Source organism: Cervus canadensis, chromosome 10 (assembly GCF_019320065.1).
Source record: "Cervus canadensis isolate Bull #8, Minnesota chromosome 10, ASM1932006v1, whole genome shotgun sequence".
Classification (NCBI taxonomy): Eukaryota; Metazoa; Chordata; class Mammalia; order Artiodactyla; family Cervidae; genus Cervus; species Cervus canadensis.
This window is the reverse complement of record NC_057395.1, coordinates 32,583,750-32,608,403: the sequence shown is the minus strand read 5'-3', so window position 1 is coordinate 32,608,403 and position 24,654 is coordinate 32,583,750. Positions and strand designations below refer to the sequence as shown.

The window sequence follows — 24,654 nt, the reverse complement described above, 5'->3', positions numbered from 1 at the left end:
TTAAAAATTAAATTCCTCAGTTACACCAGCCACATTACAAATCCTTCCTGGCCACATTTGTCAAGTAGCTGTCATTTCCAACAGCACTGATACAGAATGCTTCCAGCACTGCAGAAAGTTCCATTGGACTACTCTAAAATTTATCAAGATAACTATTTCACAGACACTATCACAGCTTTTTTTTTTTTTTTAATATTTATTTGACTGTGTCCGGTCTTAGGTGCAGCACATAGGATCTTCCGTTGGGGCACACAGACTCTCTAGTTGCAATGTACAGGCTTAGTTGCTCCATGGAAAGTGGGATCTTAGTTCCTTTACCAGGGATTGAACCCACGTTCCCTGCATTGCAAGGCAGATTCTTAACCACTGGATCAACAGGTCCTATCACAGCCTTTGTTTACTCTGTTATTGCCCTTGAAAATCACAACAGCCACTTCTGTTCACTGCACTCTGTACTTAACAAAATCGAAAATTGCGGACTGGGTTAAAGACTCGTCTCTTTGGCATTTGTACACTGATTGCCCTGTGTTTAGGTGAGTGAATGAGGTGCTGTTTCCCTGTCCTTTGCTAGAGTCTGGCAACCATTTCCTCCTGGGGCCTACAACAGCATTTGAAATCAGAATGACTCACTGCCTAAAAATAAGCTTAAGCACAGCCGAATAAAAATATGTGAAAATCATATTCTCCTAAGAGTAAGCCCTATGCAAGCATTTATTTCTATTAGACAAATTCTAGTATTTATGGGAATTTACCAAATCCTGTATACTCTAAATCTTTCTTGTATAAAAACAAAAAAGAATATTGCATTGATAAGCTGTTATCTCAATTTTAAAGGAAGTAAGAAATTGATTAGCAAGGCAAGGCACTATGAATGGAAACTAATATTTAGTGTCTATAAAGTGAAGGTCATGGGGCTTCCCTGGTAGCTCAGTTGGTAAAGAATCTGCCTAGAATGCAGGAGACCCAGGTTTGATCCCTGGTTGGGGAAGATCCCTTGGAGAAGGAAATGGCAACCCACTCCAGTATTCTTGCCTGGAAAATCCCATGCACAGAGGAGCCTGGCAGGCTACAATCAATGGGGTCCCAAAGAGTCGGACATGATTTAGCGACTAAACCACCAAGTGAAGGTCGTAACACCCTTTATTTACTGTTCTTAACATCAGGGTTCCTGGCAGAGAAACTGAAACAAATTACAGCAAATAATATTACAAATGCCATTGGATTTCCCTGGTGGCTCAGATGGTAAAGCGTCTGTCTGCCTACAATGAGGGAGACCCGGGTTCGATCCCTGGGTTGGGAAGATCCTCTGGAGAAGGAAATGGCAACCCATTCCAGTATTCTTGCCTGGAAAATCCCATGGATGGAGGAGCCTGGTAGGCTACAGCCCATGGAGTCGCAAAGAGTTGGACACAACTGAGCAACTTCACTTTCAATGCCATTTACATGGATTAGGTTGAAGAAGACTTCTCTGACTCTTTTTTTTTTTTTTCATTTAAAAAAGCAAAGTTTACTATAAAAATATTGAATACAGTTTCCTGTGCTATACAGTAGGCCCCTGTTGGTTGTCTATTTTATATTTGGTGGTATGAATATTAATCCCAAGCTCCTAATTTATCACTCTCCCCTTACCCACTATCCCTTTTAGTAACCATATAACTGGTTTCTGTGTTTGAGGGCTATTTCAGATTTATAAATAAGTTCATGTGTATCACTATTTCAGATTCCACAGATAAGTGATATGGTATTTGTCTGACTTATTTCACTCAATATGATAGCCGCAGTTCGGTTCAGTTCAGTTGTGTCTGATTCTTTGCAACCCCATGAATCGCAGCACACCAGGCCTCCCTGTCCATTCTCTGACTCTTAAATCAACAATTTACTGAGACTTTGGTGTGCTTCTGTTTGGAGGGACTTCACAGACTGCCTAATCTGGATTTCAAGATAACTCATTAGTTAACAACTGAAGAGAAAGGGGAGGAGAGCCTCTGCCTTTCAGGGAGATGAGACACCAAACTCTGAGTTGGCATCATCTCCATTGTATGAAATCAGAACTGTACAATTTTCATTTCTTAGCAAAAAGAATATGATTTAATGAATTCTTCCTCAAGGTTAATGTAATGCTTAGAAAGCATAGTGTGCATTTTCATAATTTTAATATCTGTAGAAAAAAGTCACCTTTTTAAAATGGAAGTTGATAGGAGGCAGAAAATGGATGTATAAGACATTTAAAGGAATGGTTTGTAGAGAAGAAGCTTTATGAGGATATTGATGGGTCTGGCCCATCACTCATCTTTTGCCTCTAAATATGGAGGAACAAGGATAAAAAATTATGTCAGCCTTTTCTTTATATACCTAGGAAATAAATAATAGCAGAGTTAAATATTAAGTGTTGTAAGAAAGAAAACCCTCTGGCCTAGAATTATGTATTCAGTGAAATTAATTCTTTAAAAGTGAAAGAGAAAAAATACTTTCTCAAACAAATAAAAATGGACAGAATTCATTACCAATAGACTTGCCTTGCAGGAAATGTTAAATGAAATTCTTTATTGTGAAGAAAAATAATACAAATCATAAAGTCCAATGTACATAAAGAAAGGAAGTACATTAGAGAAAGAATAAATGAAGATAATCTTTTTTTAATTTTTAGCATTTTTGATTGCTGAAGCTAAATGGCAGTTTGTTCAAAATAATAATAGCAATGATGTGTTGAATGATTGTAACTTATAAATAAGTGCAATAAATGCCAGCAATGGGGTAAAGGACAGGAGAGAGAAATTAAGATACCCTTTTTTAAGTTGCCTATACTACACATGAATCATAGTGTTATTTGAAAGTGTACTTCAGCCAGTTTTAAATGTATGTTGAGACTTCAGGGCAATAGCTAACATTTTCTTAAAGAAATATAATTGATATGCTAAGAGAAGAAAGTAAATGGAATCATATAAAATGTTTCATTAAAAACAAAGAAGTCAGAAAAGAGTAGAAGGTAAAATATAAACAATGAACAAATACAATAAATAGAAAAGTTGCAAATAACATAGATGATAATCAACCATATCAATAATCACTTGAAACTACAAAACGAAACCAAAAAAGGACATGGAGAAAATCTATTTATTTTTAAAAAATTTTTATTGGGGTATAGTTGCTTCATAGTGCTGTGTTAGTCTCTGAAGTACAGCAAAGTGAATCAGCTATATATATATATACATATATAAAAATATATATAAATATATATATTTGTCCTCGCTTTTTTGGATTTTCTTCGCATTAAGGTCACCACAGAGTACTGAGCAGAGTTCGCTGTGCTATACAGTAGACTCTCATTAGTTATCTCTTGTATACATAGTAATGTATATATGCCAATCCCAATCTCCCAATTCATCTCAGCTTCCATTTCCCTGCTTGGTGTTCATGTTTGTTCTATACATCTGTATCTCCTTTCCTGCTCTGCAAATAGGTTCATCTGTGCCATTTCCTCAGTTCCACATATATGCATTAATATACAATATTTGCTCTTCTCTTTTTGACTTGCTTCAGTCTGTATGACAGCCTCTGGGTGCATCCATGTCTCAGCAAATGGCACAATTTTGTTCCTTTTAATGGCTGAGTAATATTCCATTGTGTATGCGTACCACATCTTCTTTATCCATTCCTTGCTGAGTGAAATCCTTTTCTAAAAGGCTGTATACAGTGTGATCAACTCTACGAATTCTTGAAAATTCAAAACTGTCAAAAGCATAAAAAGATCACTGGTTGCCAGACATTTGAGAAGAGGGAGTCTTGATGAATGGTTGGATTGCAGGGCATTTTTAAGACAGCGAAACTATTCTGTATGATACTGTCATGGTGGGTATATGATAGACATTTGTCAAGACCCATAGAATGGTGGGACACAAATATCAAATTTGATTTATTAATTAAAAAAAATGCTCTACACTTAAAACAGCGTTCAAGACACTAACAGCAGGGAAAACTGCTTGTGGACATGAGGTGGTAGGTGAGGTGTGTATATCAGATCCCTTTGTATTTACTGTACAGTTTTTCTATAATCCTAAAGCTTCTCTGAATAATAAAGCCTTTGTGCTAAAAGAAAATTCAGTCCCATGACTAGTAGCATGGCTGGTATAACTTTGAAGTTTAAGAAACAGTGATCAATTAATAGCATTTGTTGAGTTACATGTTATCTGTCATCTGATGTGCTAACCCCTGGAAAGAATTAACAGCAGCCCTTAATGATGTCTGACTTATAGCAAAAAGAAAGTTGGGAATAAGATTCTGGCTCAAATGCTATTTCCTGCATCATCCCAGCCTTAAAGCTGTGTGCCAATATGATTAATCACTTCACTAATTAGATCTTAAAAATTTTTCATGATTGCATTTAGTGAGAAATTTGGGAACTTACGTATGAGTATCATATACATTTCGTGATCTGATAGTAGCACTGGAAAAAGTTGAAGTTAAAAAGAAAAGCTATTATTAATCTACAAGGAAGTGCTACCGTGCCAGTAACAATGTACTGACTTGCTGGCACACCCAAAAATCCAACCTGTTCACTTCTCAAAATAGTAAAAATATTCACACACAGCTGTCAGCATAAACAATACTGTGCTCTCTGTATCACAGAGAGAATGTTTATAAAAACTAAAACACATGCATGGCTGAGTCTGTCTCTACACAGGTTTAAAAGTTATCATTTGTGCAAGAATCTGCTGTGTACAGAATGTTTGAAAAACTTGAAATGAAAATATACAGCTAAAGGATTGTAGTTGAAACCAAAAATCTGAGATGTTACCTCACTGAAATTAATCGGATTTTAAAATGTTTGGTATGACTTGAGGGAACTTTTGAAGGTGACAGAAATGTTCTGTGTCTTGCTAGTGGTGGTGGTTACACAGATGTATACATCTGTCAAAACACATCAAGCCATACATTTAGTTGGATGCATTTTATTGCATGTAAAGCATACCTCAATAAAGTTACTTTGTAAAATACTTTTTAAAAATGTGTGATATGACTTTACCAATACATCATATCATATAGGTAATCTCTACCTGTTATAAACATATTTATTAATATAACATAGAATCCTTGGAAGTTAGCAGTCACAAATCACACGCTTATTATCTCTGATAAATCACAGGGCTCTTTAAGAAGGGTAGAGTCAACGAGGTATTCCCTCATACCAGTCAGAATCACCATCATCAAAAAATATCTACAACAATAAATGCTAAAGAGGATATGGATAAAATAGAATCCTCTTGCACTGTTGGTGGGAAAGTAAATTGACAGAGCAACTATGGAAGACAGTATGGAGATTCCTTCAAAAACTACCATCTGACCCAGCAATCCCACTACTAGACATACACCCTGAGAAAACATTAAAGACATATACCCCAATGATCACTGCAGCACAATTTACAATAGCCAGGATGTAGAAGCACCCTAGAGGTCCATCAACAGAGGAATGGATAAAGAAGATGTGGTACATATATACAGTGAAAGGTTCAGTTCAGTCTCTCAGTTGTGTCTGACTCTTTATGACCCCATGGACTGCAGCACACTAGGCTTCTCTGTCCATCACCAACTCCCAGAGCTTGCTCACACTCATGTCCATCAAGTTGGTGATGCCATCCAACCATCTCATCCTCTCTCGTCCCCTCTCCTTCAGACGTCAGTCTTTCCCAGCATCAGGATCTTTTCCAGTGAGTCGGTTCTTCCCATCAGGTGGCCAAAGTATTGGAGTTTCAGCTTAGCATCAATCCTTCCAATGAATATTTAGGACTGATTTCCTTTACGATTGACTGGTTTTCCAGCTTGTGCTTCATCCAGCCTGAATTAAATATTACTCAGCCATAAAAAGGACCAAATTTGAGTCAGTTGAAGTGAGGTGGATGAATCTAGAGCCTGTTATACAGAGTGAAGTCAGAAAGAGAAAAATGAGTATCATATATTAATGTAAACATATGGAATCTAGAAAAATGATATTGATGGACCTATTTGCAAGGCAGGAACAAAGACACAGACATAGAGAACAGACTTGTGGATACATGTGGGACTTGAGAAATGGGATGTATTACGAGATTAGGATTGACATATATACACTATCATGTGTAAAATAGGTCACTAGTGGGAACCTGCCGTATAGCACAGGGAGCTCAGCTCAGTGCTCCTGTGATGTCTTAGAGGAGTGGGGTGGGGAAGCTGGGATGGAGGGAAGGTAAAGAGGGAGGGGACATATGTATCCTTATGACTGACACCAGGGAAGTCTCACCTTGTACAGCAGGAACTAACACAACATTGTAAAATGATTTGTAAAACAATCCACTAAAAAGAGTTGGTGGAGTAAAGAGACTATTTTCAACCATCAGCAAATATAGATATTGGCTTCATTCACATCTGTCTTCAACTTGCACTGTTGGTGGGAATGTAAATTGATAATGGATTTATCAATAATGGATAATGTCAGTAATGGATAATGGATAATGTCCATTGTAAAGGATAATGTCAAATGACTTAACCAAGTTAGTTTAACTTTCTGAGGCTCAATATATTTATCCTTAAAGTAAAAATAATTATACTTATTGTAATAATCAAATGAAATACTAAATGGAATATGAATGAATGTTATTAAATATATAAGTTCAGTTCAGTTGCTCAGTCGTGTCCGACTCTTTGCGACCCCATGAACCACAGCACACCAGGCCTTCCTGTCCATCACCAGCTCCCAGAGTTTACCCAAACTCATGTCCATTGAGTTGGTGATGCCATCTAACCATCTTATCCTCCGTTGTCCCCTTCTCCTCATGCCCTCAATCTTTCCCAGCATCAGAGTCTTTTCAAATGAGTCATCTCTTTGCATCAGGTGGCCAAAATATTGGAGTTTCAGCTTCAACATCAGTCCTTCCAATGAACACTAAGGACTGATTTCCTTCAGGATGGACTGGTTGGATCTCCTTACATTCCAAGGGACTCTCAAGAGTCTTCTCCAACACCACAGTTCATAAGCATCAGTTCTTTTGTGCTCAGCTTTCTTTGTAGTCCAACTCTCACATCCATACATGACTACCATAGCCTTGACTAGTTGGACCTTTGTTGACAAAGTAATGTCTCTGCTTTTTAATATGTGGTCTAGGTTGGTCATAACTATCCTTCTAAGGAGTAAGCATCTTTTAATTTCATGGCTGCAATCACCATATAAGAATGGCTGGTAATAAATGAATCTATTTTATTTAAATTAATTTTATTGGAGTGCAGTTGCTTTACCATGTTGTGTTTCTGCTGTCCAGCAAGGTGAACCAGCGCTATGGATACTTACATCCCTCTCTTGGCACTTCCATCATTCAGGTCACCGTGGAGCATTGAGTAGCCTTCCCTGTGCTATGCAGTGTGTTTTCACCAATTATCTAGTTTATACGTAGTGACAGCATCGTGTGTATGTCAATCCCTGTCTCCAGACTCCCTCCCCTCCTTCCCCCGTGGATCCATAACTTTGTTTTCTACATCTGTATCTCTGTTTCTGCTTTGCAAACAGGTTCATCTGTACTATTTTTCTGGATTCCACATGTATGTGTTAATCCATTTTCTTTTCTCTTGATGACTACATAGGGCAATTTTGATAGTAGCATTTTTATGAAACAATGATTTTAGAGGGAAAGAGGGAATGATGAATAGGTGGACTACAAAGAGATTTTTAGGACAGTGAGACTCTTCTGTATGATACTGTAATGACATTTGTTAAAACCCTTGCAACCATAAACAAAGAATAAACCCTAATGCAGACTATGGACTTGAGTTCATATGGATCTGTCAGTGTTGGTATATCAGTAGTAACTAATGTACTAGACTAAAGCAAGATGTTAGTAACAGGAGACACGCTATTAAGGAAGGAGTTTTGTGGGAACTTTTCACTCTCTGTACACTATTTCTGAAAAACCAAAACTGCTCTAAAAATTGCATCCACTTAAAAACTTTAATTTCTAACTACTTAAAAAGAATGAGAACATAAAGTGAATGAAAAGGAAGAATAAGGGTGGTGTGAAAGGAAGAGAGACAAGCAGGGTATGCCACTGGATGATAGCTCCAAACCAAAGGAATGAACCATGGGGCAAATAGAGAAAAATGAAGGGAGGAAGCCAGATATTAAAGAGGAGAGTGTGTGTGGCAGGGGAGCATCAGAGAGAAGCAGGGAGGAAGGAAGAGCCAGAGCCAGACGTGGTGCCCATTGGATGTCTCACTTAGTTTGGCATATGGTTTGAGAGTGTGACCGGCATTTGCCTTAACTCCATTCTGTCCGTAATTAAGGAGGGGGATTCAAATATGGATCCACCTGCCCTAGAAGGTATTTGGGGACTTTCCAATGGATTCACTGGTTGTTATTTTTCAGTAGCTAAGTCGTGTGTATGTGTGTGTGCGTGTGTGTGTGTGCACTCAGTCATATCTGACTCTTTGTGACACCTTGGACTCTAGCCTGCCAGGCTCCTCTGGAATTTTCCAGGCAAGAATGCTGGAGTGGGTTGTCATTTCCTACTCCAGCGGATCCTCCCGACCCAGGGATCAAACCTGCATCTCTTGCATCTCCTCCTTTGGTCGGCAGGTTCTTTACCACCACACCACTTGGAATGCCAACATCACATGGGTTCTCTTTTTCTGCATTCTCTTTTATGGCAATTCTTCTCACAGTCCAGAAGAGAGAGGCTCCCCATTCTCATCCTGAAATTTCTTTAATGCAGTTCCTGGGAATGTTATTTAAAAAAAAAAAAAAAGCAAACAACAAAACAAGCCAGGAGTCAAATAAAAAGAAAATTCAAGATAGTGTTTTGGAGAATCTGATTTAATGATCAATCAAATTACCATAAAATCACAGAGCTTCTAGTCCTCCTTTTTACACATATATTTCTATTAAAAACTTTAGAAGTGGAGTATTCTGTCATTCTTGGGAGGTGAAATATGAAAGTAAATATTTTGTGGTATGTAGGGGGAATGCTGGCAATTTTTGCTTAATGACCTCATCTCCTCAACCCCTCTTCCAAAAGGATATGTTGCTTTTTGAACAGAGGTATATTCAAGTTTGGGGGCTTGAAATTTATAATATTTTGGAGCCTGAAATATGAAAAAGAATACAAAATTATTATCAGAAAATTATGTGCAAAAGTGACTATTTAGAGTAAGAAAAGAAATCCCCAACAAATCACGTTTGTTTCAAATTTGAAAATGCTGACAAATGCCAGAAATATCATGATTCAGGAAAAATAACATTGTATGAACTACCTGGGTAAAAAAAAAAATCACTCCTTTTCCCCTTTTATTTTCCTGGCATATATTTTAATCATTTCTTCTTCTAATAGTTGGGTAACATCATTTTTATGGACAAAATAAGAAGATAATTTCTTTCCTCTTGCATGATTGATGGAAAAATTTTTTCTTGGTATTGACAACATAAAACACTTTCCATCAGTTTTACAACCATTATTGGTCATACCTGGTGACTACTGGGATTATTGTCAAATATGAGACATTTCTTGTTTATATGAACTGTGAGATTTGCAAGAATTTTCTCAGATGAGCTTCTTGTTTCTCCTCCACTACCCACAAATTTCCTGCAGCAAGCTTCATCAGACAAGTTCACATCGTGGCAGTATAAGTTCACATCATGTCATAACGTGGGGAGCATTTCTGTATTAGAACAGCTAAAGGAATAAGTATACGTGGTCGTGACTACCTGATAGTGAATCATGTAAAAATATCCCATCAAACCCAAAGTAAATGTGTCTTCAACTCCCTTTTTCTTTAGTCATCTTCTCCAGAAAGCCTAACTGAATGATGCAGGAAGGGAAGTCAGAGTGAAAAGAAGCAGTTAATTAGGGCTACACTGTCTCAGTGTTATGTTTTATAAAAATGTAATGACCATGTGAACATGTTGCTTGGCCCCTCCCAGATCTGGCCTTGGAAAAGCTTTGTGTCATCCTTGATGTTCCAGCTTTTTCTTTTTTTGATAAACAAGAGTTGTCATAGTAGTAGTTAATGGAGAGAATAGGAGAAGAAACTAGATCAAGTATGAAAGGAGGTTACTAAATGGAATTCACATGTAAAGTTAATTCTCTCCCTTAAATTGATGTGTGTTACTATGTTCTTGGGCTTCCCTGGTGGCTCAGACGGTAAAGAATCTGCCTGCAATGCAGCAGAACTGGATTTGATCCCTGGGTTGGGAAGATCCCCTGGAGAAAGGAATGGCAACCCACTCCAGTATTCTTGCCTGGAGAATTCCATAGATAGAGGACCCTGGCAGGCTATAGTCCATGGTGTCACAAAAAGTCAGATACAACTGAGCAATTAATAGTTGTACTTTCACTATATTGTTAGTCTTTATACTTGACACACAGGCTATGAGCAGTGTTTGTCTATTCAATATTTAATAAAGTATTTACATAAAAACCTTAAATAATTAAAACTATATGATCTGTGGACATAAGCTCATTGGATGAAATGCAGTAATCTCCAAATATATATTTAAAAAATTTTCACCCCAAAGTCTTGCTCTTATAATTTTTTGTTTTGCTTTGTTTTGTTTTAGAAGATAGCTTTTTTAAAAGTTAAATGAATTTGTAATTTGTTTAATGTTTTAGTAGTGATTTTGGGATTCAAGTTCTATTATATAGTGGTACAACAGTGGAAACTTACATTTGCTCTTCACAATTTATCAGTGTATTTCTTTTAGTTTAGTACATGTTCAACCTTTCACATGTTTTTCCATGAGGCTGTTATTTTGGGGGTATAAAATATATTTTATATAGTTGTTAAATCAAATTTTAATTATATTTCCAGATGACCCACATATAGTTTATTAATTTTATTTTTATTGAAGTTGATTTAAAACATTGTGTTTGTTTCAGGTGTATGGATGTTTCAGCTTCTTTCATTCACAGGATATTTGCTTAAAAAGAGGCAAATGCCAAGCCCAAACAAAGAAAGTTAGAAAAACATTACCAATAAGATATAATGAACACTAAGAATGACTTGTTTTTCACATATATAAACATAAGCAATTTTTAAAAGCTCATTTCCATTTCCACATCTTGGTATTAGCAGGAAAGAAATGAACCTTTAAATATCTGAAGCAGATTAGTGATGATGATTCCCTTAAAACTTCGTTGACTGTGTTCAGGGAATACCAAAATTTTCAACTTACACTGAGTAAAAACTATGGATAAAATTTTACTTGCTTTCTTTGGAATCCATGTATGTTATTCAAAAAGAAATTTAAAAACTACTTTCCCAAACCCAATAAACAATTGTGCAAGACCAAAAAGCTAGACAGAAAAAGAATTGTACCATACAAAAAGCTGTACCAGAGTACAATTTTCTAAGCGCAATTATCAACTTAATTCATTTCACAAAGTGTTTAATATGATCTACTTCCTCACAAAAAAAGTGCAAATATATTCTAAATGATCAATCAATAATAATTGTTCAGCAATAGTTTTTCTCTTTCATTAAATATATAGAAAAAGTACAATTAAGTACAATTATGATGTTTCAGGATATTGATGTTTTTATCTCAGAGCTTTAAAGTGTGATTTTGATTGAATTTTTCTCACACACTAAGCAAAATTTACTGAAGGCATACCATATGTTACTTTATAAATAATTATAATATAAAGCAGACAATCTATTGGATTATAACAGGCTAAGGAATGAGATATAAATTTTCTTACTTTTATAAACATACAGATAGTTACATTAGCAAATTTGAAGTTTTGCTGTCTTTTATTCTCATTTCTTAATTTGACTATTAAGATGTTATCTGAATAAAAAATAAATTTAGACATTTTCTGAAATTTGGATTAGACTGATTGTTGTCAAGAGAGAATTTAGCTTGTTTATTAGACTATCTCTACATTATTTTTCACAAAATGAAGGAGCTAAATTTGCATCTGTTAGATTTTGACTGATAGTTTTTTAAACATACGATGAGATAAAATGATTTAATAAGAAACCACAACGAGGTACCATTACACGCCAGTCAGGATGGCTGCTATCCAAAAGTCTACAAGCATTAAATGCTGGAGAGGGTGTGGAGAAAAGGGAACCCTCTAACACTGTTGGTGGGAATGCAAACTAGTACAGCCACTATGGAGAACAGTGTGGAGATTTCTTAAAAAACTGGAAATAGAACTGCCATATGACCCAGCAATACCACTCCTGGGCATACACAATGAGGAAAGTAGATCTGAAAGAGACACGTGCACCCCAATGTTCATCGCAGCACTGTTTATAATAGCCAGGACATGGAAGCAACCTAGATGCCCGTCAGCAGACAAATGGATAAGGAAGCTGTGGTACATATACACCATGGAATATTACTCAGCCATTAAAAAGAATTCATTTGAACCAGTTCTAATGAGATGGATGAAACTGGAGCCCATTATACAGAGTGAAGTAAGCCAGAAAGATAAAGACCAATACAGTATACTAACGCATATATATGGAATTTAGAAAGATGGTGACAATAACCCTATATGCAAGACAGAAAAAGAGACACAGAAGTACAGAACAGACTTTTGGACTCTGTGGGAGAAGGCGAGGGTGGGATGATCTGAGAGAACAGCACTGAAACATGTATACTATCAAGTGTGAAACAAATCGCCAGTCCAGGTTGGATGCATGAGACAAGTGCTCGGGGCTGGTGCACTGGGAAGACCCAGAGGGATCGGATGGGGAGGGAGGCAGGAGGGGGTATCGGGATGGGGAACACATGTAAATCCATGGCTGATTCATGTCAATGTATGGCAAAAACCACTACAATATCATAAAGTAATTAGCCTCCAACTAATAAAAATAAATGAAAAAAAATTTTATTATAGCAAAGTTGTATTTAAAAACTCAGTGTTTAGATTTTCCCAACTCTTTCTGAATCTATTGGATTATGCAAAGTGCTTCAAGTAGGCATAATTAACAGATATCTGATAAATCTTAGTGAAGCCTTTTGGTATACTTCCAAGAAGTTGAACAATTGAAAGATTCTATTGACTGAGTAAAAATGCTGTTGCAAATCAGGCCATTTCCGATTCTTTTCTTTCAGAACATTTGAAGGAGGACCTATTCAAATTGTCAGGTCATACATCATTAAGAATAATTCAGATGATACATCACGATTCAATATTTGGCATATACTTCAAGAAGAATTTGAAGAACTGAATAGCATTAGTATAAAATTCCTTTCATTCCTATCTCCTTGTTTAGATGAACAAGATCTCTCAGACTTTACAACAATGATCACAGTGAATTAAGTCATTTGTGTTGTATCCCTTTTCATGCTAGCAATAAATAATATTCATCTACAAATACATGAACTGATTGAAGTAAAACAGCCCTAGTTACCTCACTATAAGATTCATTTCCAATAAAATATTGCTGTTTTTTAGAAATAAATTTCCAAGTGTGTAATGTATATATTGTATTGTGTTAAATCCATGTATTGCTAATTAAGTATAATAATAACTCAATCCAGAAAATCATTTCGAAACTTATGGTTAGAGAGAATTCAACCAACACAAAATTTTAAGTTACATACATCTTTTTGTGGCATACACAAATTTTATAAAATTAATAATTAAAAAAAAGACTCAAGAATGGCTGTTCTAACCGATGTGAGGTGAGACCTCAGTTTTTATTTGCATTTCCCTAGTAATTAGTGATGTTGACCATCTTTTCATATATTTGTTGGCCATCTGTATGTCTGCTTTGGAGAAATGTCTATTTAGGACTTGTAAATAGAGACACAGAAGTAGAGAACAAATGTATGGATACCCGGGGGCAAAGAGAGAATGGGAAGAATTGAGAGACTGGGATTAACACACAGACACTATTGATGCTGTTCTCCAGTGAGAACCTACTCTCTAGCACAGAGAATGCTACCTGATGCACGTGATGACCTCAATAGGAAGAAAGTCCAAAAGGGAGAGTAATTTACACACACACACACAGCTGACTCATTTTGTCCTACAATAGAAACTAACGCAATATTGTGAAGCAACTATACTCCAATAAAAATTAATTTTATAAAGACTCAAGAATGAAAATATATTGAAAGAGGATGAAAAGGTAGAGAAGGTGAAATAACATAAAATTTCAATGCAAAGATGGAATATAAGTTTTCCTAATAAAGAAGAGCCTTTTTATGAACTATTTCAGAGAAACTGTAGGTATTAAATTATTATGGCGTTTGGAAAGTATTGGATACAGCTATTTTTATTTTGTTGTGGTAACAACATGTCACATGACATCTTCCTTCTTAACAGATCTTTAAGTGTATGTACAGTATCGCTACCCATAGGCACAATGTTGTATGGATCTGTAGAACTGACTCTTCTTGTAAGACTCAAAGTTTATGCCCCTTGATGAGTGACTTCGTATTTCCTCTCACCCCAGTCACCACTTTTACAGATTCCACATATCAGCGAGGTTTGTACAGCATTTGTCTTTGTTTGGCTGATTTATTATGTCTTTCAGGTTCACCCTTGCTGTTGCATATAGCAGGCTTTTCTTCATTCAGGGTTGTTCAGTTGCTCAGTTATGTCCTACTCTTTGTGACCCCATGGACTGCAGCACACCAGGCTTCCCTGTCCTTCACCATCTCCTGGAGCTTGCTCAAACTCACATCCATTGAGTCAGTAATGTGATCCAACCATCTGATCCTCTGTCATCCCCTTCTCCTCCTGCCTGCAATCTTTCCCAGCACCAGGGTCTTTTCCAATGAGTTTGTTCTTCACGTCAGGTGTGCCAAAGTATTGGAACTTCATCAGCAGTCCTTCCAATGAATATTTGATCTCCTTACTGTCCAAGGGACTCTCAAGAGTCTTCTCTAGCACCACAGTTCAAAAGCATCATTTTGGGGGAGGGGAGGCCTGACTACTATTCTGACAGATGTTGAAGTTGTTTCCCTATGCTGGTTATTCAAAACAATACCTCAGTGAATGTGGAGGTGCAGATATCTTTTTGAATTAGTGTTTTAATTTCTTTGGATAAATACCCATATGATGGATTGTTGGATCACATGGTAGATCTATTGTTATTTTTTTTTTTTTACTTTTATAAGATTCATATTTTAATGTAGTTCTTGATATTAAACAAAACATGCTAACTTACAGGGTTAAGTTTAATCCATCCATTCATTAAGGATTAAACTCTATGCTCAAAGAAAGGAACCCCAGAAAGACAGCACAGAACTGTGCATCTGTATTACAAATGTTATACACACAGATTCATACACACACATACAAACTAGGAACTCAGAGGTTTTAGTAAATAGTTGAAGACCAGATCATTTTTCCGTTGGAATATTGTTAATTTTTTGAGGACTCTCCATACTGTTTTCCCAGAGTATCCGCATCATTTTGCATGCCTACTAACAGTGTACAAAGGTTTCTATTTCCCCACATTCTCACTGACACTTGTAATCCTTCTTTTTAATTAATTAATTAATTTTATTTTTGACTGTGCTGGCTCTTCATTGCCGTGCATGGGCTTTCTCTAGTTGTAGCAAGCAGGGGCTCCTCTCTAGTTGCTGTGCATGGGCTTCTCATTGTGGTGGCTTCTCTTGTTGCAGAGCATGGGCTCCAGGGTGTGTGGGCTCAGTATTTGTGGCATATGGGTTTAGTTGCTCTGCAGCATGTGGAATCTTCCTGGACCAGGGATCAAACCCGTGTCCTCTGCGTTGGCAGGCAGATTCCTATTCAGCGTACCACCAAGGCAGTCCCTATCCTTCTTTTCTGATAATAGCCATCCCAACAATTATGAAGTGATATTTTGTTCTTGTTTTGACTTGCCTTTCCATGATAATTAGCGACATTAACCATCTTTTCATATGCCTCTTGGCTCTTTGTGTGTCTTCATTTGCTACAGTTAAAAAATTATACTAGTTTTATTTTCAAATGATAATATTTATAACACACCTGAATTTTCACCACTTGAACCTTATGATCAAGATTCTTAGATGATTATTTTAAAATATACAGAGTACATGGATTTTCAAAATAATTTGAAGCAATATGGGAGGAAAGCATTTGAAGATTACTATAATAAATGCCACATAAAGTACTAATGATAATATGATTTTTTGGAAATAATTTTATTGTTCTTGCAGGAACATAAAACATAAGTAATGGCCCACAGTTAATCTTCAAGTATACCCTCAAATATAACTATTTTAACTACTCTAACTACTCTTTTCTGTATAGTTAATTTTATGATAATAACATTCTGGAATGTAACTCCATGAGGACAGATTTTTGTCAGTTTTGGTCACATCTGTATCCCTAGACTCTAGAGTGATGTCTGACATATTTAGATCTGATAAATATTATCACATATTAAGTGACTGACCACATACATTTTCTTTATTAAAAATGTTCAATAATATTACGGTTATAATGAAAATTAGTCATCTTCTCCAGTGGGTCAGCAAACTACACCCCACCAGTTGTTTTTGTTAAAAAAAAAAAAAAGTCATATAGGAACACAGCAGCCATGCCCATATGTTTCTATATTGTCTCTGGCAGCTTTCACAGTATAAGGTTAGAGGTGAGTAGCTGCATAAGAGACCATATGGCCCACATAGGCTAAACTATTTGGTATGTGGTCCTTTCCAGTAAATGTTTGTCAATTCCTGTTCTATCACACCTGTTCTACCACATCTTTCTCCACTCTGAGTGAAGCAGAAATTAAAACTGTTGACTCTTCTAGTATTCAACTCTTCACTTATAAATATCACCTTTATCTCTATTATCCTGCATTACAAGACAGGTACACACACACATATGCTCCAAACAGAGGTACAAACACTTCCTTTTTTCCCCAAACATTTCCCTTTCGCTTGAATCAATATTTAGAAATTTTTAAAAGTTACTGTGACTATGTAATTGATGTTTACAACAGACACATTTTATTTTTTCCTTGTGCAATGTTTTGATTTTCCCGAGTTCAAGATTACTTGGATGTGTGCAAGTACCAAACAGTATTAATATTAACCCAAAATTTGTATAGCCCCAGGAGGCTATACAAAAGAATATTTTCTACATGCCCCTAACATAAACGTAGAAGAGTGTCCAAATCTGTGTGCAGCTTATGAAATTTTACAGAATATAATTGCTACCCAGATCAAGATCTAGAACGTTAGCAGCACCCCAGAATGCCTCGATTCCCTCCTAGAAATCCCAGTTCCAAAAGTAACCAACCATTTTTATGATGTCCATCATTATAGATTTGTATTCTCTGTTTTTGAACTTGTTATAAAGTATATCGTGGAGCAAAACTCTCTTTCATTCATGTCAGTGAGATTTATTCATATGGCTGCATGCAGGTAGTTGTCTACCCTTATTATGATTAGTTTTATATGAAGCTGCCAAACCATCTTCCAAAGGCGGCTGCACCATTTTGCATTCCCATTAACAATGAATGAGAGCTCCAGTTGTTCCACATTCTTGCCAGTTTTTGAGGAGTCCGTGTGTTGGCTTTTGACTGTTATAATAGGTGTGCAGTGGTATTTCACTATTGTTTTAATTTGAAACCTTCTAATGATAAGTAATGTGGAGCATCTTTTTATATGGTTATTGCCATCTGCATATCTTCTTTGGTGAAGTGTCCACTCAGGTCTTTGACACATTTTTAATGAGGTGCTCAATTTCTAATTGCTCACATTTAAAAGTTCTTTGTACTTTTCAGATAATAGTCCTTTATCATATGAGTCTTTTGCAGATATTTTCTCCTAGCCTATGGCTTAACTTCTCAGTCTCTTGATAGAGTCTTTTGCCGAGCATAAGCTTTTAAGTCGAACTTGTTTTTTTCATGGATTGTGTCTTTCATGTTATATCTAAAAATTCCTTTCCGTAACCTGAGGCATCTGGATTTTCTCATACTTTTTTTCTTGGAGTTTTGTATTTCACATTTATGTCTATGATCCATTTGAGTTAACTTTTTGTGAAGGGTGTAAGGACTCTCTCTGTCTAATTTCTTTTCTGTTGTTTTTTTTTGGGGGGGGGCATGTGTATGCCCAGTTGTTTTAGCACCCTTTGTCTAAAAGACTCTCTTTCCTCCATTGTATTGCCTTTGCTCCTTTGTCAAAGACCTTCTGGCTGCTTTTCAGATTTTCTTCTCTTTCCTTTTGCTTGCCCCTTCTTTCCTTCCTCCCTTCCTCTCTCTCTCTGTGCTCTGCTAGGAACAGAGCATTTTGCCTAAATTTGCAGGGTAATGTGCCTAGGTCTAGTTTTCTTTCTCACTTCTGTTTGAGCTTGTTATCCTTCTTGATTATGTGGTATGATAGCCTTCTTGATTTTGAAAGCATTTAGACCAGGATCTCTTTTAGTATTTCTTGTATTCCATTCCTTATCCTTCTCTTTATAGGACTCTCAGTTCAGTTCAGTCGCTCAATCATGTCTGACTCTGCAACCCCATGGACTGCAGCACGCCGGGCCTCTATTTATGTGCATATCTCAGTGTGACTTATACTTAGTTTTTGCATTTCCTTGCTTCTCTTTTGGCTGCAATTTGGATTCTTTACACTGACCTGTCTTCCAGTTCAGTAATCCCCTCTTCCATGTCTAACATCACTAAATCTGGTTCTTGATTTTAAGCACTATGCTTTTCAGTTCTATGGTTTTTGTCATTCTTTATATATAATATATATATATACATATATATATATACACACACACACACACATATACATATATCACTCCTCTATTGGAAATACCCACCTTTTCTTAGACTTCTTGAATATTTTAATCATAGTTATAATTTAAATTGTATTTCTTATCACCTATGGATTTTTTCTTTTAGTGTTTTAGTATTATTTTTGTCTCCTGGCATCACTAGTTATTTTTGATTAAGGATTGTTATAGGAGAGAAAACCAAGTGAGGCCCATCCTGGAATAATAGTGATTCTCATTGTAGGTTTCCTGGTCACAGATTTGTATATGAATAATAAAGCAGGTATATACACATACATTGTATTTGCTTTAATGATTTTTTTTCCAACTGGCCACTACTACTGTCTTGTAGTAGACATTTAGCATAACATGGACATAAACAAAGTCAACCGATTGCCCATGATAGTTAATTTACATTCCACAGACACTCAATCAGGTTGTAGCCAGCAGATGCCGTTTTAAGAAAAGATTCTCCCTATCTTACTACTGGTCCAGCTTTACGGTCTTGTTCATTGTGGTGGCATATAGGCTAAATCACTCAGCAATAACGCTCCCTCCTCAGAACTTAGCAGAATTCTCTATGTGGTTCAACAGTGTGCCTATTCATTTCTCTTCCTTTTCATCCTTCTCTTCCTGTTTCATGTGTATGTGCACACACACATTGTATCAATCCAGGTCTGGTTAGGAGAGGGAAGCCACATGAATTACTTGACCAGATATTTATATATAAATTATTGTGTATTGATGCGTATATGTGGAATTTAGAAAAATGGTATAGACGATCTTATTTGCAAACGAGAAATAGAGACACAGATTTAGAGAACAAATGTATGGATACCAAGGGGAAAAGGAGAGGTGGGAGGAATTGGGAGTTTGGGACTGACAAATATACACTACTGATACTTTGTGCAAAATAGACCACTAATGAGGGCCTACCATATAGCACAGGAAATGCTTCTCAGAGTTCTGTGCGGACCTAAGTGGGAAGGAAATCGAAAAGGGAGGGGGATATGCACACATATAGCTGATTCTCTTTGCTCTACAGCAGAAACTAGCATGGGCTTCCCTGGTGGCTCAGACGGTAGGTGAAGAATCTGCCTGCAAAGTGGGAGACTTGGGTTCGATCCCTGGCTTGGGAAGATCCCCTGGAGGAGGGCATGGCAACCCAGTTCTAGTATTCTTGCCTGGAGATTCCCCATGGACAGAGGAGCCTGGTGGGCTGCAGTCCATGGAGTCCCAAAGAGTTGGACATGACTGAGTGACTAAGCATAGCTCATAGAAACTAATACGACATTGTAAAGCAGCTATACGCTAATAAAAATTAATTTAAAAATTATTATTAACTAAGTACTGGAGAGTAGAAAAGGCAACTATTGACCACTTAATATCACCGAGTAGCATAATAGTTATAGGATCAACTACCACCTCTAGGGCTAGGAGATAACGAGAGATGAGATTGGAATTACTATGAACAAATGGTGATAGGTCCCTATGGAACTGATGCTGAGACTTTTAAGAAGGGAATGTCACCTGGCTGGTGCTTTGAGAGAGCCAGTGATTCTGCTTGTGAAAACGTTATAGACCTGCATACTCAAAACAGTTGCTACTACAGGTACAATATGCTGATCCTGGATTAAGAAGTAGTGTTGCCAGAGGAATGATGAAAAGAATAGGAAAAAGGAAGCATGACAAGACAAAGAAATTATTTTGTCCTTCCTCTATCCTTCCACTGTTCCTCTGGAAACCTCCAAGGAAGAGACACCTGAAAAAGAAACAGCAGTGTCATATTCCTCCTGCTTTGGGATGCACATTTATTTCACATTTAAACTTATTTGAAATTAGCATGAATCTTAGAGTAGATGGCCTGTCATGGTGCAGTGATGGCAGTGTTTTTCTTTCTTTATGTCATATAAAATAATGATGCTTCTTATAATCAATTGTTGCTACCATTGTATGAAATGTAGTATTTTTAAAAGCAAAAAATGATTTATATCACCTAATTTCCTGAGCCTGGCAATGACTGTTTTCTCTTTTAAGTTCTCACATACCATCTGTTAAATAGTTGTATCATTAAAGATTAAGCTTTCTGATTAATAATTTCTGCATTATTTCCCCCAGGTTTGTTTGTTTGCCTTTTTTTTTTTTAACATTTTCCCATCTCCAGGATTATGGTAACTTTCTTATTTTCTGTTGGACCCTCTCTCAAGGAACCTTATGACATCCTCTGCACTTCAGTCAGTGAATTGTGAGTGATTTTGCAATCACGTGTCTAGGGCCCTTTGTCTTGGAATTTGAATCCTATGGGTGTGAAAACTCGCTTGAGAGTTACTGCTCTCTCCTACTTAAGATTCAAATTCTCTGTCAACCAGTGTTTGTCACTTTCCCCAGTTTAAATGGTTAAAAAAAAAATTCACCATTTGGCTGCATCAGATCTTAGTTGCAGCATGCGGGATCTTCATTGTGCCATGTGGGATCTTTCCTTGAGCTCTCTAGTCCTGGCAGGAGGGCTTAGTTCCTTCAAAGCATGTGGATCTTAGTTCCCTGACGGGGGATTGAACCCACACCCCCTGCACTGAAAGGCGGATTCTTAAACAGTGGATCACCAGGGAAATCCATAAATTTTTGCTTCCACGTTTATAGTAAGGTTATGGTGCTCCTCAAGATCAACAACTCTGACATGATAATAAATAGATCCATGGTTTTCTGGATCTGTCCAGAGAGAGTTGAAGCTGAGTCTAGAATCTTATTTTTACTTTAAAGGGCACTACAAAAGTATTTAGTGTAAATCCTGTTGCCTGTTTTTAAGCTTTGTATTATTTTGTGTGGCTCTGGAGTTGTACCTCATCACTTCATTTTGAGTTTGGGTTGAAAATGTTTTAAGTTCTCAGAAGAAACACGTCATTTATTGGAGGTGGGCTTGTACTTTCCCTTTCTCTGTATTTGATACATATCAACATAGAAAAAGAGCAAAAATATTACCTTGTTAACACTATTGGAGAAAAGTGATTTTGCCAACCAAACCACAGGCTATCTATTATTTATCCAATAATGTATTAACTTAGCTATTTCTGTTAACAAACTGGCCCCAAACTGGAGATTTTCATCTGAAATTCTCATACAATAAGAAAAATTCATCCTGTGTAATTGCTGTTTTCTAGATTATTGCAAGTGACTTTCACCAGAGTTGTGCTGCTATATTATATACAGTTGACCCTTGAGCAACATGAGTTTGAACTGTGTGGGTCACTTCATACATGATTTTTAAAAAATAAATACTACAGTACTACTCAATCTGTGATGCAGAACAAGAGATATGGAGGACCAACTGCAAATTTATATGCAGATTTTCAGCTGCACATGGGGTTGGCATTCCTGAACCCATAGTTGTTCACGAGTAAACTGTAGATGATCATTTACCCAGACTCCTATAGGTTTTCTTACTACTCGTCTGCTCTTTTATAACAGTTTTCTTATCCCCTAATGCTTACACCCTAAGCCTATGCCATGTATTTTAGGTTAATTTTTTTATGGAAGTTTCCCACTTGAGGCTACTGATATCCATCTTAGCTAACTACTACTGCCTAAAAAAAGACAAGGACTTCCCTGGTGCCTGCCAATGCGGGAGACACGGTTCAGTCCCTGGGTTGGGAAGATGCCCCGGAGGAGAAAATGCAATACCAGTCCGGTATTCTTGCCTAGGAAGTCCCATGGACAGAGAAGCCTAATGGGCTACAGTCAATGGGGTCACAAAAGAGTTGGACATGACTTAGTGACTAAACAACAAGAAAAAAGACATGCCTTCCCACACCTCAAAACAAACAATACTCTGTGACACATAATTATCCTTTATTTAAAGCTTAGAGTGTTTGGTCATTTGGGATCTAGTTGATCAAGGCTAGGCTTGGTTGACTTTGACTCTAAGAGGAAGGTTGAGCCCAGGTCTGGTCCACACATCTCCCATCCTCTTTGGTCCAAGATGTTCACCTCTTGGCAGTGGCTGAAACAGGAGAAGCCAGGCCTCTCTGCACAATCATGTTTCTGACTCTACTTATATCACACCTGCTAATATCCCATTGCTAAAGCAAACACAGTGGGCAGGACAGCATATTATACCTCTTGTTGGGGAAACTGGGCCTGTATATTTGCTGAACAATAATTCAAACTATCCTAGACGTGAACCAAAGAGGGAGCATAGACATTTCAGAAAGAATTTCCCTGTTGATCTCTTAGTATTTCTAGTCCCCTCCCTGTCCACAGTTCAAGGACTTTCTTTGGTCATGGTGAGCCAAGCAAAACTCTTTATTTTCAGTACATCTGTCCATGACCTAGATGGTACCACAAAGAGAGTGGTCTTGAAGCTTCATAGATAGTGTTATGGACTGAACTGTGTCCCTTTCAAAATTCCTATGTAGAAACCCTAACCTGTGTTTAGAGACAGGACTTTGAGGGAGGTCACTGAGGTTACATGAGATCCCAAGTTTGATATCCTCATCTGATGAAACTGATATCCTTACAAGAAGAGGAAAAGTGACCAGAGGGCTCATTCCCTTCACAAGCACAGAGGAAAGGCCACGTGAGGACACAGCAAACAGGTGGCCATCTACAAGCCAGGAGGAGACCTCGCACTAGAAACCAAACTGACCAGCACCTTGGCCATGAACTTCCCGACTGCTAAACTCAGAGAATATAAATGTCTGTTGTTTAGGGTTAGATCACCCAGACTGTGGTATTTTGTTATGGCAGCCTAAGCAGACAAATACAGAGTGAAAGAGGGTTAAAGAAGAAACATGACTGGCTAGTACCTATGACTCAAAAAACATTCGTGAAGGAACAGAGTTGAGCATGAGTCAATATTGTATCTGTGTTGTTAGGATGTACACCTGAGAGCTGAGAGGAGGAAACTGACATATAAATGTGTGGGTTAAGTGAGGAATAGGAAGATGAGGGAAGATGGACCTTATGGTGATTGGGAGAGTACATATACTGAGGGCTTCCCAAGTTGCACGATGCAACTGCCAATGCAGGAGATACAAGAGAACTCTCCCACCAAGGCAGGAGACATGGGTCTGAAAGATCCCTTGGAGGAGGCCATGGCATCCCACTCCAGTATTCTCACCTGCAGAATCACATGGACAGAGGAGCCTGGTGGGCTACAGTCCATGGGATCACACAGAGTCAGACAAGTCGACTCAAGCAACTTACCATGCACGCACGCATACTCTACTGATACACACCAAAATTCAACTTTTATTTTGAAAAAATACCAGTACCCTAAAAAAAAAGCCAGTCTGGATTCAGATTGCAGTCTGTCAATTTGCACCTAGGGCTCTAGACTACTCTCTTACCAGATATAAAAATTCTTTCTGTAACAAAATAGGTGAATCTTTAAGGTAACTATTGGGTTGACTCTTTTTTTATATTCATCCTTACTCTGACTCATTCTAAAGCACTGATTTTGATTCGGTTTCCTGACTAAACTAGGAGGTGAAGAATCGAAAGAACTAGTAGAAAGACTGTTGGAAATCCATTTTATAAGACAAAAATGAATAAAAAGTTTAGCAGATTAAAGAGGAGATGGTAACCTTACATAAACTTGGACTTTAAATTGGGTTATGTAGAAATACAGCCTACAACTTGTCCCTGTCTCTGTGGAGGTTAGAACTATGGGAAGTCTACCTGAGGCTCAACATGAATGATATTAATTCACAAAGAATAACTAGAAAAGAAATATCTATTGACCTGTTGGTGCCTCTTCGAGCTTTACATCAGCATATGATAGAGATGTAAAGGTTTCTAGCTGACTACAACCCTAATAAAGGGAGCACAATGAATATTTAACTAGTAAAAGTGAAAGATACTAAAATGGAAACTACTATATGGAAAACAATCCCTCTCTTCCTATAAAATATATTTATGGTATTTATATATTTATGGACACCCATGAATGCAT

The 24,654-nt window shown here is 37.2% G+C and overlaps 1 non-coding gene across 1 annotated transcript; it reads left to right on the top strand.

Annotated features, from left to right (window-relative positions):
- The first annotated feature begins 916 nt into the window (after window positions 1–916).
- TRNAS-AGA lies at window positions 917–988 on the top strand. Its single transcript has one exon. It is a non-coding gene; the product is annotated as a tRNA-Ser (tRNA).
- Window positions 989–24,654: the final 23,666 nt, after the last annotated feature.